The sequence below is a fragment of the Falco naumanni genome, chromosome Z (genome assembly GCF_017639655.2).
Source record: "Falco naumanni isolate bFalNau1 chromosome Z, bFalNau1.pat, whole genome shotgun sequence".
In the NCBI taxonomy this organism is placed as follows: domain Eukaryota; kingdom Metazoa; phylum Chordata; class Aves; order Falconiformes; family Falconidae; genus Falco; species Falco naumanni.
Genome location: NC_054080.1, coordinates 30,440,241 through 30,458,593, shown reverse-complemented (window position 1 = coordinate 30,458,593; position 18,353 = coordinate 30,440,241). Strand labels below are relative to the sequence as shown.

The following is an 18,353-nucleotide window of genomic DNA, read 5'->3' as shown; positions in this document are numbered from 1 at the left end:
ATTGCCTCCTCAGCTGGCATAGTCCCACTGACTCCCTCCAGCTTCCTGGATCCTCAGGTTTGCATCCTGATCAATCACAAAGTCCTTGTTTGCACATAGTTTTCCAGTGATTGGCCAGGTTTGTTTCTTGTCTTTGTCTCTATTAATAATCTGGCAGGTTTGTGTCTCTCTGTATTTTGTTTATGCCTTCCCCCTTTCCTTTATAATCCCATTTGACAAGGTCTCTGATCAAAGACTCTCACTGAAATAAACATTCCCACATTTGACATAACACCATCAATCAGTGACTGAACTGGTTTGGTCCTTGTTACTGCCTCCCTTAGTTTTCGTTGGTCAGGTTTGTGTCTCAGAATGCTCCTATTTATTCATCCTTTTCTTATTATCCCCTTTTGGCACTGAAAACATCCTTGACCAGACACACTCAAGCTTACAAGACATGATGTTCTCTCATGGACCCTCACAAAAATCACACAACTCTTCCACTAATGATACACAGAAAATGTTAAGGATTCCTGTCAGATTCTACAGTCAAGGAAGAGTGAGATGAAGACAACCTCTGAAAACTGTAAAAACTAAGGAAAATATGGAAAAAAAAAAACCAAAGCCACTCACCCTTTGCCCTAAACTGTAAAATTTAAGCAAAATTAAAAGGATGGGTGTAGGGTGCAAGACTCACAGTAAACCAGGGTAGTTCATTCTCCCCCATCTGTATATACTTTTGCAGAGGCCCCAATGATAGTGGCCCACTGTGGATCTCAGAATTTGGACAACAGCACCTGCACAGCATCAGTGAACCCACTGGGCAAAACAGGGCACAGCACATGTTAATGTGCACCACTTTTAGTATCCACCCCTGCGATGCTTTCCTTGAGCTTAACTCCTGGAGCAGGGCTCCACTGCGTTGGGTCCCCATCTGATCAGCAGTGGTGTCCCAGGGTTCCCACTGTGGTATTGCCAGGCTTTTCCTTAAAGCCAAAGCTTTCACCTGCCAACCGTTGTTCCTCACCCCTCAGGGACCCACACCTACTTTTTGCATAACAGTAGGGAAAGAAGGAACAGGAGGAAAAAAAGTGTGATCTTATGAACTTGTAAGCCAACACATAACAAGTTCTTGGGATTTATACATAAAGCGTGATGTTTCCTTTGAACATACTCTTAAAATTGTAGCTCTAAATAAATCTAGAAAGGAGCTACTAAAAAGAAGCAAGTATGTGCAATAAATTAAGAGCCTTGTGCCACAAGCGGCAAGAAAGTTACAGATTTTATGGAAAGATGGACCATTTCCAAGCCTAATTGCTGTGCTTTTTACAAGACATAATGAACAAAGATTATCCAGTTGGGCACAGGGCAGACACGACAAAGGACTTGTCTGTGTACAAAGATCTGCCAGCAGAATCATACTGTGATGACACAGATTTTACTGGCAAAAGGTCTTTAAAATACCTTCAGCTGACAGAATAAACATCAGCAATAAGAACTTTTTGCCAGTGTAACTGGGTTTGCCCAAAGAATTTTGCTGGCTTAGTCACATTGGTTAATGTAGTGGTCTTTCTCATCCTGCCATGTGCCAGTTCAGATCGAGCAGAGAACAATGCCTGCTCAAACTCCACAGTGTTAAGTGGGATTCAGAACCTCTGCTTCTACACACCACTATTCAAATCACCATTTTACCTTTTCTCATGAGTAAGAGAACATCTGGAACAGACATGAAGACTTCTCTGGTAAGAACTGGAAAATTTTATGGCTGTTGATAATGAGCACAATCTGGTACAACACTGTGGTAAAGTGCAGGTAAACTGGATAAAGAGAAAATAAAAATTCTAATATTGCTGTCCACACCCTGCATCCTCCAGGCACCAAACACAAACTCTTACATGTAAACATTCAAGACCACTGCTTTGAACAATGCATCAGATATTTTCTTCAAGTCCTGTTCAGATTTTACTGAAAAACATCACTACCATTAATATTCAGAGCCATTTCTTTCTAGTCAAGCTTTTGTTTCAGAGCTGTGACCAAGAGACAACTTGGAAGTGTGGCTGGCTGGACATATACAGGACAACTTCCTGATGGAGAAACACTAAGGTAACCTGTATTTGGTCTAATGAAAGATTTGTGAAGAAATACAGTCCTTCCCAAATCCAAAAGCTGGCTCAAACAAATCAGGTGGATGAAAGGAAGGCCATAATAAGCCAATTCTTGGAGTAGGTCTACAAGTCCCAAGACACAGCACCTGGAGTACTATGTCCAGTTCTGGGCTCCCCAGCACATGGGCATACTGGAGAGAGTCCAACAAAGGGCCACAAAGATGATTAAGCAACTAAAGCATCTCTGCTGTGAGGAAAGGCCCAGAGACTTTCAGCTTGGGGAATCTCATCAATGCATACAAATATCTGAAGGGAGGGTGCAAAGAGGACAGAGCCAGGCTCTTTTCAGTGGTGACCAGTGAAAGGACAAGAGGCAGTGCGCACAAAATAAAACACAGGAGGCTCCATGTGAACATGAAGAAACACTTCTTTACTCTGTAGGGGTGACTAAGCACTGGCACAGGTTGCCCAGAGAAGTGGCAGAGTCTCCATCCTTGGAGATCTCAAAAGCTGACTGGACATGGTCCTGGGCAACCGGCTTTAGGTGGCCCTGCTTGAGCAGGGGGGTTGGACCAGATGACTTCCAGAGGCCCCTTCCAAACTCAGTCATTCTGTGAGTCTGCAAGAGCATAAAGGAAATGAGTAACTGATTTTCACTCTGTGCTGAACACTAGGCTTTTAGAAGCATCCTCCTGTGAAAGCAGTTAAGTGCAACTCAAAATAGTACTTTGGGGTACAACACCAAGAGCTACTACCCCTTGAGACACGAAGTATCACTGTCGCTTCCCCTCTGAACACCAGATACACCTCAGTATTTAAAAATGGGATACCAATTCCCTCGGGACTTAGAAGACACTGTCAAGAATTAATAAAATCAGTATGTAACTAGTACTTGGGATGAAAATCCCACAAATAAGAGATGAAGAAACACTAACCATGACACTAACTGTTGCTATGGCTATAGCAAAATGCACAAAAGAAAAGCAGTTCGGAAGAAAAGTCTTCTGTGGGAGTAAGGAGAAAATACTCTGTATTTCAATTCCCAGTGACAGAAGAGCCCTTAGAGCAAGGCACATCATTCTGAAAGGAAGCCTACAATGCTTCCTCCCACTTGTTTTTGAAATATCACCACACTAAGAAAAACCTCTAGTAACTCCATCTTAAAACGGAAACCAACCAATAACAACAATGTCCGGTTGCCAGTAAAAATTTGATGTAGCAGGTTTACATATATTGGGATTCTTAATAATTTATGTGAATTAAAGAGCCCTTCTGATAGTAAACAGCAAAAATTTGCATAGTATTTAGTAAAAGGAACACAATAGAGAGGATACAAGTCTAATTTTTTTTGTGTTTCAAAGCTTGATGGCATGTATCAATTAAACTGTTTCTGTATCTAACAAACTATCAAGAAAACTCATTAATAAACTTTCTGGGCTATTCATAATTCAGTCATGGTTAATAGGATAAATTGAGTATTTACTGATGGTGAGCACAGCAGTCAATGTTGCTCTTCAGCAACCAGAACTGATGATGACTCCTTCACGTGAAGTATTTCTGCAAAAGACCCAAGGCCCGCAACAGCAGACTGCATACCAACAACACAGAACATATTCTACCAAATATATCTTCTCATTTTACTTATGATCAAAACATATCTGAATATTTAATTTGTTGTTTATTCAGCATCAGGCTGACAGACGTTTCCACAGTTTCTCTGTATCAGTTCCTTTCTTTGAAAGGACATCTTCATTTAACCATGTGATTAGGGTATACAAAAAACATTAAAAGACAGCTAAGCCTAAACTGCTGAAGTTATACACAGTAAATATTTTACACAGTCTTAAGAATTTGATTCTTAAATATCAATTTCTCATACTAAATGCTGGAATATTTCTTTGCTGCATGTGAACGCAAAATGCTCAAGAACACTAAAAAAATGCAAAAATCTTGGCATCCTATCTGACACACTGCAGCACTCAATAGCAAGAAAAGAAGCAAACTGTGTTTAGTTGGATACACATTTCTGTTTTCAAGTTCTACTGCTCATACAAAAAGGACAGTGCAACCCATATATCACATCTGAAGTACCTCCTTCTCCAATACTAAAGCAGGTTTAAGAATCAAAGAAACACACAGCCATCTTAAAAGTTCTTCAAATTGGATTTTATTAGTATTTGCTATTGCTTGCAGTACTTGCTGCATGCAAACAAGAATCCTTTGAAATATGAAAAGATTTTGCAATCATTTTTCAGAGAAATTAATCAAAGCAATGTCAGTGCTGCTGAACTCACCACAAAGATATTGACTACTTTCTACATCATAACAAGGTATTTTTTCCAAACAGGGATTATTACCTCTGATAACCCAAAACACCAGATAAACCTCAGTAAGGGAAAAAACTCAGCTACACCTCCCTATTAAAGAACAAAGTTGTTGGAAGATTAGTTTTAGTTTAAAATCACAACTTATGGTCTCAGTTTGGAACTCAACTTTATCAGTCGTGTCGGTGGTAATAAATAGGAAATAATTTATGCTTTTTCTGCAGATGTTTCCTGCAGTTAACATGAACTATGGCAGTAAGCAAAACCTGTTACATATAGTATCTCACTAAGTATTTGTAACCTTTCTTTCTTAAAATGGAAAAGCTCAAAAATTATGCAAGAAATAGTACTAGTACCCAATTTGATTTTTTAATTTTTTTTTTCAGTTTATCATTTCATATGAGTTCATCTCCAAATTGCCTACCAAGATCTGAGTAAAGTATCCATGTTTTGACATCAACACCACCTAACACAACACAGAAAATGCTGTTTCAGGAGATGGTGCTCACAGCAACTTCTTAGCACACAGAGTCCTAAACTCCTGTATTTGTATGTAAATAAAACAGGAGATTTTTTTAAAAATTAAAATCACGAATTTGTGGCTACAGAAAGAGGGCTAATTTCCTTATGTACAAAACCTGAAACACATTTAACTTTGCATGTGTACCATTAAAATATGTTCATTACTACAAAGAAATCACTTTAAATGCCACAAAACATACCAAAATTGATACTTACAACAATGCCAGGGCAAGAGGGAAGTAGTGAAATCAAGAAAAGGTGTTCAGATATAGCCACATTTTAAAAAGATCAAGCTTTCAATTTTAAAAATAATTCTGCTCTTTAGCTGATGTGACAGGAGTCTGAAGAGAATTCTGGCTCAAGGTTGTCTTAATACCAAAGTCTTCTCTACAAATAGTTTGAATGTATAGTACATATTCACTGCTGACTTTTCATTTAGGCATGCGAAACTAACATACAGGTACATCAACAGAAACAGGGTAATTAAGAGAATTGTAAGACAAATCACATTCCTCTTACAGAATTTTTTCCTCACATTAAACTATATATATGCGTGTGTGTGTGTGTACAAGCATGCACACACATATATGAAACACAATATATGTAAATGGACAAGATCACATTTGAGCACTGAAGACTGAAACTTCTTATTCAGGTAAATAAATGTTACACTGACCAGATTTCTTGACAAACTGTTAAAGGATATCCAAATGCTGAACTGAGGCGTACTACCACCTAAGCACCTGAACTAGTATTTACAGAGGCATGAATCAATTTTTGAAAGAAGAATACATTTTAACCAGCAATTAACATATTGAGCCCCCAAAGAGATTACCTTTACAGTGCTATAAATGTTACTTACACTGTTGTAACCGATGTCCTTACCTCAACAGGGACAAACACAAGTCAGCACTACAAATGTGTTCCTAGGAAAAGGACTGCTAGCATAATACCATAACAGCTATTGTGGTAGAGCATAGTCACACTGTCTTTACTTGTCGTCACAAGACTGGAGCTGTATTGCAAAAGATGTCTCCGCTCAGCACACTGTACTGTTAAAAATCTCTGTATGATGCAGTACTATGTGTTCTCAGAAACTGGGGAAAGTCAGGATCTAATTTATTCAGGAACATACCACAGTTTACAATCTTCCAGTCACTCCATATTGGTAGAAATCTGAAGCCTCAACAAATATTCTTAATCTAGAAACTATGCCATGAATCCACAAAACAACCTACCTACCTACCTGATATGACCAAACTATCATGTTAATACAGATTTTCTTCAAAATACTGCAATATACACGCACTGGTATTAGGGGTGTGGCAGGAGCTGTCAAAAATTAAGAGAGAGTTGTATTTAAACACAGGCCTGCAAATTCAAAGAGGGCCAAGATATTTAATTCTAAGAATAAGGCACTCCCAAGTTCTACCTTTTTCAATCTCCTTCTTCTCTGGGGAGATCCCACAGAACAAGTGAGACAACGCGTCCCAAGTGGCACACAGTACAACTGCAACCATTGTCGTATGTAACCCCGCCAGCAATCTCCAACACCACAGTGTCAGGGCTCCTCTCTGTATTTCAGTTCTCTGCTTCTCGAATTTCTGACACTTAATTTGTTCTTTCTTTCTTCCAGGTCATTTCCAACATAAAAGGAAACTTTCACAGCTGAAACAAATACAAAGGCTTTACTTTGTCATTCATATAGTTTAGGACAAGTAAATGCTCTGTATCACCTACAAACAGCTGAACACACGGTATGCTCAATGAGCATAAAGTTAAGGTTGGCATCTTACTAACCAATTTCTTGTTAAAATGGATTTATTTACACTGAAGAACACTATGTGCTTATACACTGAGGAACCATCCTTAACAACAGTACATATCTAGGATCCTGTTTTAAGTGGCTGTTCACTTGGACTCCAGTACAGCCTTTGACACCACTTCCCACAGCACTGTCCTGGAGAAACTGGCTGTTCATGGCTTGGATGGGCATATTCTTTGCTGGGTAAAAAAGTGGCTGGATGGCTAGTCCCAAAGAATTTTGGGGAGTGGAGTTAAATCCAGTTGGTGGCCAGTCACTAGTGCTACGCCCCAAGGCTCAGTGTTGGGGCCAGTTCTGTTTAATATCTTCATCAATGATCTGGACAAGGGGACTGAGTTGCACCCTCAGTTGGTTTGCAGACACTGTGTGGATAAGGGGCTAGCTGAAAAAGTTCACATAGACATAGTCCAGCTGGCTGGACAACAATGCACATCGCTCTCAGCTCAGGTGAAGTAAAGCAAAAATGCACTGTCTTTGGCTGTTCTTGTTACACAGTAACAGGAAGATTTCGGTGGGAAAAGAATGTTGCAGGTGGGAACAGATAACTACAGAAGAGAAACTAGGGGCGGGCTTGGTATTTAGGCAACTAACCAATAATGACCTTAACTTTCGTAATATGTATGAGCTAATTATAACAAGGTATAAAAGATGACTGTAAGGGACAATAAACGAAGTCTGCTGATCACTCATATTGAGTGACTGTGTCTTCCCTCCGTCGCGACAGGGCTGGGTAAGTGTTGATCTGCTGGAGGATAGAAAGGCTCTGCAGAAGGACCTGGGCAGGCTGGGCTGATGGGCCGAGGTTCAGCAATGAGAACCAGGTCCTGCACTGCAGTCAAAACAACCCCACGCAGCGCTACAGGCTCAGAGAAGAGTGGCTGGAAAGCTGTCTGGCAGAAGAAGACCTGGGTGTGCTGATTCTTGCTGAACCTGAGCCAGCAGTGTGCCCAGGTGGCCAAGGCGGCCAACAGCATCCTGGCTTGGATCTGAACAACTGTAGCCAGCAGGACAGGGGAAGTGATCGTCCCCCTGTACTGGGCGCTGGTGAGGCTGCACCTCGAATCCTGTGTTCAGTTTTGGGCCTCTCACTGTAAGAAAGATATTGAGAGTGTCCAGAGAAGAGCAATGAAGCTCATAAAAGGTCTAGAAAACAAGTCTAACCAGGAACAGAGGGTAATTGGGGTTGTTCAGTCTGGAGAAAAGGAGATTTAGGGGACACCTTATCACTCTCTACAGCTACCTGACAGAAGGTTGTAGTGAGGTGGGTGTCAGTCTCTTTTCCCAAGTAGCAAGTGATAGCACAAGAAGAAATGGCCTCAAGTTGTGCCAGGGGAGGCTTAGATTGGGTATCAGAAAAATTTTCTTCATTGAAAGGGTGTTGAAGCATTGGAACAGCTATCCAGGGAAATGGTTGAATTACTGTCCCTGGAGATATTTAGAATACGTGTAGACATGGTCATCAGGGACATTTAGTGGTGGACTTCGCAGTATTAGGTTCATGGTTGGACTCCATGATCTTAGGGGTCTTTTCCAACCCAAACGATTCTATGATTCCTTTTAAAGTTCACTGTATTTAGACTATGCACTACACACTATAGAGTACTTGTTTTAAACCTACATGGGCCATTTCATTTTTACTAACAGCTTGTATAATTTAATAATTGTTTTTAAAAACTTTAGGAAAAAAATTGTTCTTCTCCATTAGTTGGGATTTGAACACACCTTTTGCCCCCAGCAGGTTGTAGAACTTCATTTTTGCATGCATCAGACTCACCACAGGCCCTGTGAACATATAAACTGCTGCAACAGCGGCTGGTTCCTCTGCCCCTACAAAATACACATATTGGGAGGCTGTCATCTAACAGAGGTCATCTAGACATATGTATAATCCTTATAATGGGATGTAATGGATAAAGAACTCAGTCCCCTTAATGTAAGTGACGAATTATGGGAGACAGCAAAACCAAAGAATTTATATTTTCTGCTAAGTTAACCTAAAAGAAGAAAATGAGAAAACATTTCAGGTCTTCAGCTTCAAGAAACAGCTTAGACTTGTGTAGATCTTTTCATTTACTTTAGAAAACAGGATTTATTTTTTTCAGGCAATCAGAGTAAATTTTGTCAAAACAAAACAAAACAAGCCACATGATACATGAAGGGAAAAAAGCCTCATTCCCCTGAATGCACTCAAGTAAGCATGGTTTGCTGACTGACTTCTCAAACCTCATCCCAGATTTTTACAAAGGACAAAAAAACCCATGAGAATTTAAAGCATGCATGAAATTCAGTGAGATGTGTATTTTTTTAATACAGTCTTAAGCTCTGCCCTACCCTGAACAAAGTCACCATCACCGTTACGAAACTCCCAAGGCACATTTCAACTACTGATACAGGTAAACATTCACATATTGAAAGCAGAGCCAGAGAATATAAACACTATACTAGGTCTCTGTATTAGAATTTGAGAAAAAGTGCTCTGACACAAGCAAACTGAGAATTAAAAGGATGAAAGCTTCACATGTGATCTCTAATCTATGCTCAGTAGATATTCAAATACAAAATGCCTATGGGTCTTGCCAGGCTTTCTGTGTTCACATGTGAACATTTTTCGCAAATCTACACTCATCCCCTTGGAACTCTGCTATTCATCTTCACAAGTTCCTTCCACAATGTTATTTAAAACGAATCCTCTCTTTTATCGTTCCTACTCTTATGTTTCCAATCTCTTCATTTCCCCTCTTGTTTCACATTCAGTTCCAATGTCTTCCCAACAGATTTACACACAGAGGACACCAAACAAAAATGCCCTCTCTCAGTACTTAACAACAAAAAGTTTTAAATTTCTTTGCAAAAAACTTTGATTTCTAAGAATCAGATTTCAAAAACGCAGCTCACCAAAAATATTCGGCACATTAAAGTTTCTTTAAAGAACAATCCCAACACAGATAATCTGAAGAAAAAAAATCTAAATAAGGGAGCAAAGTTCTTAATTTTTGTCTAGAGAGAAGGCAATTTCCTAAAGCTTTCATGAAGACTGCCAGACAGAGCATCTGCTCAGCAGCACCATAAGCTTTGCCATGAACGCTCTCATCCGTGCTCACAGAATGATTTACTCTAACTGCAATGTGAAAGAAAAAGAGCTGGCAAAGACAAACCATAATGGTAAGATAAGAGGTTCTGAAGAGAGTACAGGGTTGAATTCACACAATTGCTGCATTTGCCTAGGACAGACGTGTTCACAGATTTCAGAGACATGAACAAAACTGCAAGACTTAGAAGATAAAAGGGCTACTTAAACAGAAAGCAAGCAAAATACAGCATATGAAGTGGTGCTCACATGAAGCACCACACTTTTTTATATTATCCGAGATCATAAGTGGGCAATACAGAAAGCAATGTTACTGCTAGTGAACCAGGAAGTAAAAAGTTCTAGGACAACAAATCTGAGATGTGCTGAGAACCAGGAACTGTGGACATTAAAAAAGTCTCTCTTCTTCTGAGAGGGCAAGAGCAAAGGCACCAATCTTTTTACAGTTGGAATGCCTACAGAAGACAGTAGCTGAGGAAGATTTATACTGCTTAACCTTTTTTCTACCAGGTGAGGAACAGTTCCACTGCAATCAACAAAGTGGCTGGACAGCAAAATCCTTAAGGTGCAGAAGGGCTTCCTTTCTTTCTTTTCCCTTCCCACTGTTTTTAAAGTGCTGCTGCTGTTAGCATTTTACTGTCGTTAAAGACAAAGCCCCAGCTTTCTATGTTCTGACAAACAGAAATCAGTAGGTGGCACCAAAAAGCAAAGGAAGTTTCCTTCATCTTTCAAGAGCTTAGAAAAAGAGGAACCTACCTAATCCCGAGTGAAGCTGATGTGTAAAAAACACTAAACACATCCTGATAAATCAGAAACCTATAAAGCTTTGCCCACAACAGTCTTTAAATATGCTGTATTAGATTACTGAACCTGACAGAGACGCTTACATAAAGAAGGAAAGCACAAGCTGCATTACCGCCTGAACTGGTGAAGTTAAACACGTATCTTTCCAGAAGTTTCAAGGATCAGTCTCCACAGTCAAAACAACTCTCTGCCTAAAAATAAGAAAAGTGAAATTTCACATCCTACCTGTACCCCTATTCCTACCTTTTGAACCCCTCTAGAGTTAGGGGGTGGCCATGGTGGAGCTACATGCAAAGATTAAGTGAGAAAATCTTCAGAAGCCAAAGACTTCTAATTCTCATTAGATTCATTTGCAATTTAGCCCACATAGTTTCCGTGGACAAACACATATGAAAGCTTTGAAATGCAACAATACTACAATTCAAGCTTCAGTTCAATAGTAGCCCTGAAGATGTAACTTGACTTCCTAACTGCACCATTTTTATACTCTAATAAGAGCTTGCGTAGAAACCATTTGATTATTAAAAGACTTTATTAGTAAAGTTGAAAAAGTAACCTGACTTCATCAACAATATCAATTTAAATCATACAAGTTATCTCCTGTTATGTCAACAACACACATTGGAATAACGCATTTAGATAAGCTGATGCATGACCTTCACGAATCACAACAGCAACACCACTGATGTCTACTTCTGAGCCAAAGCTGTATGTTTCAGAAAAACAAAAGACAATTAAATACTGAGATTCCCGTATCACTGCAGGTGCACAGCAAAGGCTGATCAATTTTCAACTTCAATTTAGTATTTACTATACTCCTATTTAAAAAAAATATTAATCAAAGAGAACCATATTCATATCAAATAAAATCTAACCCACTCTATACACCAGCAAGATGGCAAAACCAGTTTTGCATCAAAGAATCTTGAGACGCCTAATTTATAAGCCCCTTTTATTTATACACCACTTTTCTTCTTGCAATTACCACTCTTAACATGTACTACCTCCTGGTAACAATTTCCTGGAAAATTTCACGTTGTTATTCTATGTACGTATAAAGGTATTTTGTAGAGATTTGGTGATTAAGCAAGATCAACAACATTATCAGCTTTCACTATCCGCTAATCTGCTGTGGGACCTATTTGCTCTCCAGTGTCATATTCAATCTTCTAAGACTGCACCCTCCTTTCCCTTTCCACACATGTCAAATATCCAAATGGAGGTAGGGTTTTTTTCCCCCTCTTTCTCAGAACAGTGAGTTTCTAGTACCACAGCTGCAGTATCCCCTTGAAGGCAAAAAAGGTCTGTATTTCATTCTTGCAGCACTGCAAAGCAGCTAAAGCATCTGTTGGGCCAGCAAATAGCCAGATCCTTGGGGATGTAGATAAAGACCATAAATTTGGCAACTGGAATCAAAGTAGTTGCTTCAGTGAATAGCATTTAAGAACAAGCATGTTAGCAGCAACACCTGCTCAAGCAGTAAGCAACACTTGAATAAAGCACACTAATAGTAATCTTGTTCATCTTACCATTCCAGTTGCCTCACTACACATCTGAAAACTTATCAAAACATATGCATTTGCTCCAAATACTACCCTCAAAAATTGGTTTCAAAATGCAAATGCTATACACTCATGAACATCCTCACGACTTAGAGTTCAACAACTTCTGCGCAAGTAATAACTAAACTATTTGCTATAAACAATTACAACTTAAAACAGACAGCTCTAAAAAACATCTCAACGTACAAACGGTTTTAAAATAGACTTCTTGAGGAAACATGAAGCATCCTTCTAGTTTATGTTTAAAAAAAAAATCCCCTTCATGTTACACAGTTATAAAAATTAACTCATATATACTGTAAAGCACTAACAGTATGCCCTACAACGTCTGCTCGCCAACATCAGTGCTTCCCCGAACGCTTCTTTCTCAACTAACGGAGAGGATTAAAGATGCCCAGAAACTTCACTTTACTGGAAGGCCGGGCGGACGAACAGCTGTTCGGTGCTCCAGAAACACTTGCTCTCTCCTTGCACGCCGCACATCGAACCCGCTTGTCTCCTGGAGGGCAGCACACAGCAACTCGGCCCTGGAAAGCCAGCTGATCTGGGGGTTCCAGTCCTAACTTCTGCCAAAGCGGACAAAGCACCTTTAACAGGACCAGACGCCGCGCCCCCCCGCTGACCCGGCCGAGCTCTCGCCCACCGCGCGGGCCGCCCCACGTGCGAGCACGACCGGCCTCCACGGGCCGCCCGGGGCCGCTCTGGCTCCGCAGCAGCGGGCTCACGGCCGGGCCGCGCGGCCCGCTCCGCCCTCCACCTCTACGAACGGCGACCCCGCGGAGCCGGGTCCGGCGAGAAGTCGCCCCGCCGCCGAGAAACGGCACACCGCCCCCCGCCACCGGGCTGCAGGCCGACGAGTCGGGGCCACCGGGCGCCGAGGCCCCACCCCCGCCCCTACCTGCCGTCCGCACGTCGGTCCCTGCGGCCGCGAGGCACGGCGGGGCCGTGCCCCCGCCTCCTCCGCGCCCCTCGCAGTCACCGTCGGGGCTCCCGCGCCGCCTCCAGTTGCGTCGGTCGGGGACCCCGCTGCCGCCCCTCGGGCCGGGCCTACGGCGCCTGCCCGCGCGGTCGCTCCGGGAGCGGCGGCCCGGCGGCCTCCGCCCGATCACAGGGCGCGCGCCCCTCGCCCGTCCTGAGTCCGCGCCACCGTCGCTCGCTCCCGCGGCCCGCGCCCGCCGCCGCCCGCCATGTTCCGCTCCTCCGGGGCCTCGCGGCCCCGCGCGCTCCCCGCCGTCTCCGGGGGCCGGTGACGTCACTCCCCAGCCGGGCCGGCCCCGCCCTCGGAAGCTCGCCCCGCCCCACGAGCGACCACGCGGGGCGTCCTTTGTTTGCACGGCGGGGGGGGTGAGGGGGCGGCGGAGGCCGGCCTCGTACGTCACCGCCGCGGCCGGACGAGCAGGCGGGGCCGGCAGCCCTCCCTCCCGCGGCACGCCCGAGGCCTCCCGCGCATGCGCACCGGAACGAAGGCCCGGCCCCGCCCTCTTTTAGTTTCGGTTTGCGGGCCGCCCCTCCCCCCTCCCGCGCGGCGGCGGCGCAGCGCAGCCCCCGCCTGGGGCCGACAGCCGCCCCGCGGCTCCGTTCCCCGCAGCTCGCACCGAAATGGGCCGCCGCCGGCAGGCCTGCGGGCAGCTGCGCGGCGAGCTGCAAGCGCCGGGCGGGAAGCGGCGCCGGCAGGAGGGGGCAGGAGCCAGCGCCGCGGGACGGCCGCGCCCCGGGGGCGCCGCGCTGCTGCCGCCCGTGGGGTCTCCCCGGGACGGGGGCGCCGCGCAGTCTGTGCTCGGCCGCGTCACAAAAGCCATGAGCCTCTCGCCGACGGGCGCCCGCTGCCTGCTCCAGCTCATACTTTGCGGCTCGGGGCTTCCCTATGCCTTGCTGACAGGCAGGAGGGTTGAGGCGGGCTGGGAAAACCGGGAAAAGCCCCAGGAGCCACGTCCCGTGCTGATGAGTCAGAAACACGATCGGGCGCTTGCCACCGCGGAGGCTCGCTCCCGGGGCCCAGCCGCTCAGCAAGCGAACGAACCGGGCGCGGAGAGAACCGACTCACCCGGGCTTGTTCCCTTAACCGAGACCCTCACCCTGGCTGTGCCCACCTCTCAAACCTTCCTCCCCCGAATCTAATCCAGGAAAACAGAATAAGCCATCTGCTGTAGATATAAACAATTAATGTTCCAAAGGACACAATTTCACTGGGCATAAAAGCAGTTTAAAATCAGTAAATTGCATCGTTACAGCTGCCAGGTGTGCAGTGAGAAGGGCTGAAGAATTAACTGAGGCTGTGCGGGGGGGGGGGCAGAGGCCAGCCGCCCCAAGAGGCAGGATTGGTGCTGTCCGAACCGGGCAGGAAGAATTTTTTCCAGTTTTGAAACTGAAATTCCTTCTATTATTCCCATTTTTCTATGTATTGCCTGCCACACATCCCCCACAAGGGATGCATATAGACTATATGTGATGGACCTTAAAATAACTGAATTCGTGAATCATTATGAGTTCAGATACAGATGAGTGTTGTCAGGCTTATCCTACACGACTGCACCATCCAAAGCAGGGAGGAAGTAGATTTCTTTTTTTTCCCCTAGTGTTAGAACTTTTAAACCTCTCTTGTGAAAAAACATCTTTACAAAGAGTAACTGGATTACAGACTGAGAACTGGGCGCCCATCAAGACAGGCAAATGACAGTTAAGTTCAGGAACAAGAAATTACCAAAGTAAAGGAAGGTGTGTTAACTATAATTGGGAAATGTAAAGGTTAGAAATAGCGAATCAAATACTGCAGTTATGTATTCAGGTAGTAAGAACCAAGGAAAGAGAAATTCTTTACATACGTAAGAACACAAATCTAATAGGAGTAATACTATGAAAATAAATGACAGTAAGTTTAAAAGGATTAAAGCCAGGTAAATTGTAATAGGAAATGATAATAATTTCCTGCCCCTTGGGGGTAGTGAAAAAATTCCACTGGACTGCTCCCATGGTGCTCCCACCCCCACCCCCACCCCCCATTACTACTGGGTGGTCAATTTGGTTTTTAACTACATGAGAACTAAGGAATACATAACTTCATTAAGATCTGTGAAAAGCAATGTCCCAAGAGTAGTTAAGAGTTGCATCACTTAAGTTTCATTTCCATTTCAGCAAACCACCCATAGAACAAAAAATATTTTTAAATAAACTGAGTATGATTAAAAGGCTCTGAAGGATAGTGTACTTCCATCTATCCCTCTGTTTAACGCTAGTAGGAAACCACTGCTTGGGCATTAAGAAAAAGTAGTATTTCCAAGGAATAATAGTTCCTTGTTATAAATAACTTTCCTTAAATGCTGTGCTCCACAAAGAAATTTATTCAGTTCTGTTTTTTATTATTTTAAGAACAACAATTTCAGCTTTAAGTATTTCACTAATTTAAAAATCATAGGTATTAAACATATACAGCATGTTATACTTCAAAGCAAAATAAAAGAAACTACAAACATCAAGAAAGGGTCCCCTGACTCGTGCACTAAGGCTTAAAAGCTCCCATGTCCAAAGAAACAATTACTTTAAAATATATTTCAATTATCATCACTTTGCAGAAACAAGTAAGATGGGAAACGCACTCTTACCTTACGCTAAACTACATCTTTTTATAAGACAACACGCAAAGTACTAGTTTTGGTGCTATGAAATTAAACAGGTTCTTAGTACTATAGAAAATGCTCTCAACAATGTCATATCCTTCTTAATGCAATGAGTCCACACATGAAAAATTTTAACACTTTGGTTTCCTGCTGCTGTCACTGAACACGAATTCACGATTCTCAAAGTCAACAAAATCAAGTAATTGGAGTGGAAGCCTGGGAATAGTTTTCATTAAGATTGCAACACTCCTTTAGCATGTGTGGTGTGGAACTTTTCTCATGCTGCTGTCTAGGAAATGAAGGCTTGTGGAGAGAACCTACTGTAAAATATATGCAGTTTGCCCATCAAGTACCATCCTCTACCATTTCTTCTGTAACTCAAAACTTGGTTACACACGGTCAGGCAGAGAGCAGTAAATTATTTCACTGAAACAATGTATATTAACTAATCAAATAGAAGTCAAACTATTCTGAAGGCATGCTTCTCAAAGTTTCTAGAATCAATACAAAAATGTCCAACAATAAATCAAAATTTTTAGATTTTAGATCAATTAAATCCTGCATTTCATCTTTAAATTATATTCCTACCAAAATGAACAGGTCCTGTCACTCTGTAATGGCAGAATAAATCAGAACTGGAAACTAATAACCAGTTCAAAAACTAACCAAAAATATAGGCGTATGTAAAATAAAAGCAAGAGTGGTATAGAATTGCAATTGTACCCTCATATAGTAACCAGCTGCTCTTAGGAAGCACTACTGCCGATTTAAAAAAAAGAACAAAAAAAAGTATATTTATATACACAAGCTCATAAAAATTAGAAAAAACAGACATCCAGTTGGCCTATACCTCCCAATGACACTAACTGAGCCTTAGTGCTCTATGTTCTATTTCAAAATGAGCACAGAGTTCAGTGGTATGTCTGAGAAAAGTACAGACGTCTGTTCTGAAGATTGTTTACTGTTTTTCCCATTTTAATCAAAGGATCAGCTAGCATTTGCTATAAAATGCAAGGCAAACAGCTTCACGTATTCTCACAAAGAAAGCAAAGCTCCTACCAAATAAAACTGATATTTGAGGGAATATGTATCTTTGAAATATACCCAAACCACATTCTTTCTCCTTTTTATACTAGTTCCACTTTAGTCAGTGTTTACAGTGGGGAACTCTCATTTGGTGCAGAATCAATACCAATGAGAAAGATTGTTTTCTCCCACCATCCCTCAATATTCAAAAAAGTAAAGTTGTAGCCCAGTTCCTCTGTTAATATGGAAGCAGGTGTTGCTGGTGTGCCAAACAACTTAAAAGGCTATATGCAGTGTTCTGAAATTTAAATCAGGTAATCTGTGACACCCCTTCCCACTCCCTCCTCCCAAACCTGTGAAGCACCTAACAGAATTTCCAACAAGACTTAAACCAGTTTTAATTACTCTGACATGAAATAAAACTAAGGGAAGACAATCAATCTAACACAGAGGTGATCTTGCCTGTAATGAGAAAAGTATGAACAATAAAAGGGAACGTCAGTGTTGAGCTGGTGCACTTAGGATGGCTCTGAAAGTAGACTTCCCGCACCTGCTCCTCACCCAAGAATCTTCTAGTAACACAGTGCAGAGGGACCAAAAACCAAAGCAGTGAATACTATTGGAAATGGTTAGCCAGTTAATCAACTGGAAACTTAATAATAATTTTGCCATGTTCTGGATAGCATGTTTGACCATTATCTGTAGGTTTAACCAGGCCCCAAATCTAGGATGATACTTAAAAATAAAATTAAATTTTAAAAAAGAAGAGGGGAAAAGAAGAGCAAGAGGGGAAAAAAGAAAAAAAGGCAGTAGAGCCGTACAAGAATCTTGCGCTGACGACAAGCCTTGCTCTAGGATAAGCTGGAACAACTAGGAAATTAATTTATTCTGGAATTACAGCATACAAGGATTTGTGCACTTATCAAGGCACTGCCATACAGGTCACACCCCATTTCCCAAGAAAGGTAATTTACAATTTGACTAATACATGCCCTTTTCCAGGCACCTCAAGCCAAAAAGTTGGTTTACTAGTAGTAAGTGTCATACTTGCAAACAATGTAACACATGATAACTAATGTTAACCCATTTGTATTAGTTATGGACAGTAAAGCTTAAGGTAAAATCATCAACAGTACCAGTGGTTCAATGTCAAAACTTCTCCCTTCTGTATGCCACCTACACTACTGATCCAAGTCTCACTGAACATTTAACATCCAGCACTCCACTGACTCAAAGCAAGCTAATCTGAGAATGTGTCAAAAAAATGTTATGAAAATGCCTGCACACTACTAGACAGACTGGTATTTTAAGGCTGCAGCACTGAACAAAAGCTTCCGATCTGTGAAACATGAAGTTCCCAACTCCAAAACAGGAAAATACAGCTACTGCAAAGAAGCTTTGAATACTTAGCTAGGCTCTAACCTCTGAAGTCAGAAGCAACAAGACATTACCTAAATATTAGCAGTAACATTGCTGTTCTTTATTAACCAAGGGTGTCAAT

General features: G+C 42.3%; 1 protein-coding gene across 3 annotated transcripts in view; it reads right to left on the bottom strand.

The window, feature by feature from the left end:
• RNF38 (ring finger protein 38) overlaps positions 1-18,353 on the bottom strand; it is a 112,397-nt gene that overhangs the window by 36,357 nt on the left and 57,687 nt on the right. Inside the window, exon 1 of one of the 3 annotated variants that reach the window (XM_040580194.1) lies at positions 13,111-13,431. The exons of the other annotated variants lie outside the window; for them this stretch is intronic. The gene's annotated coding sequence lies outside the window, so the exon portion shown is untranslated. Of the gene's footprint in view, positions 1-13,110; positions 13,432-18,353 lie in introns of those variants that run through there. 3 annotated transcript variants of the gene reach the window in all.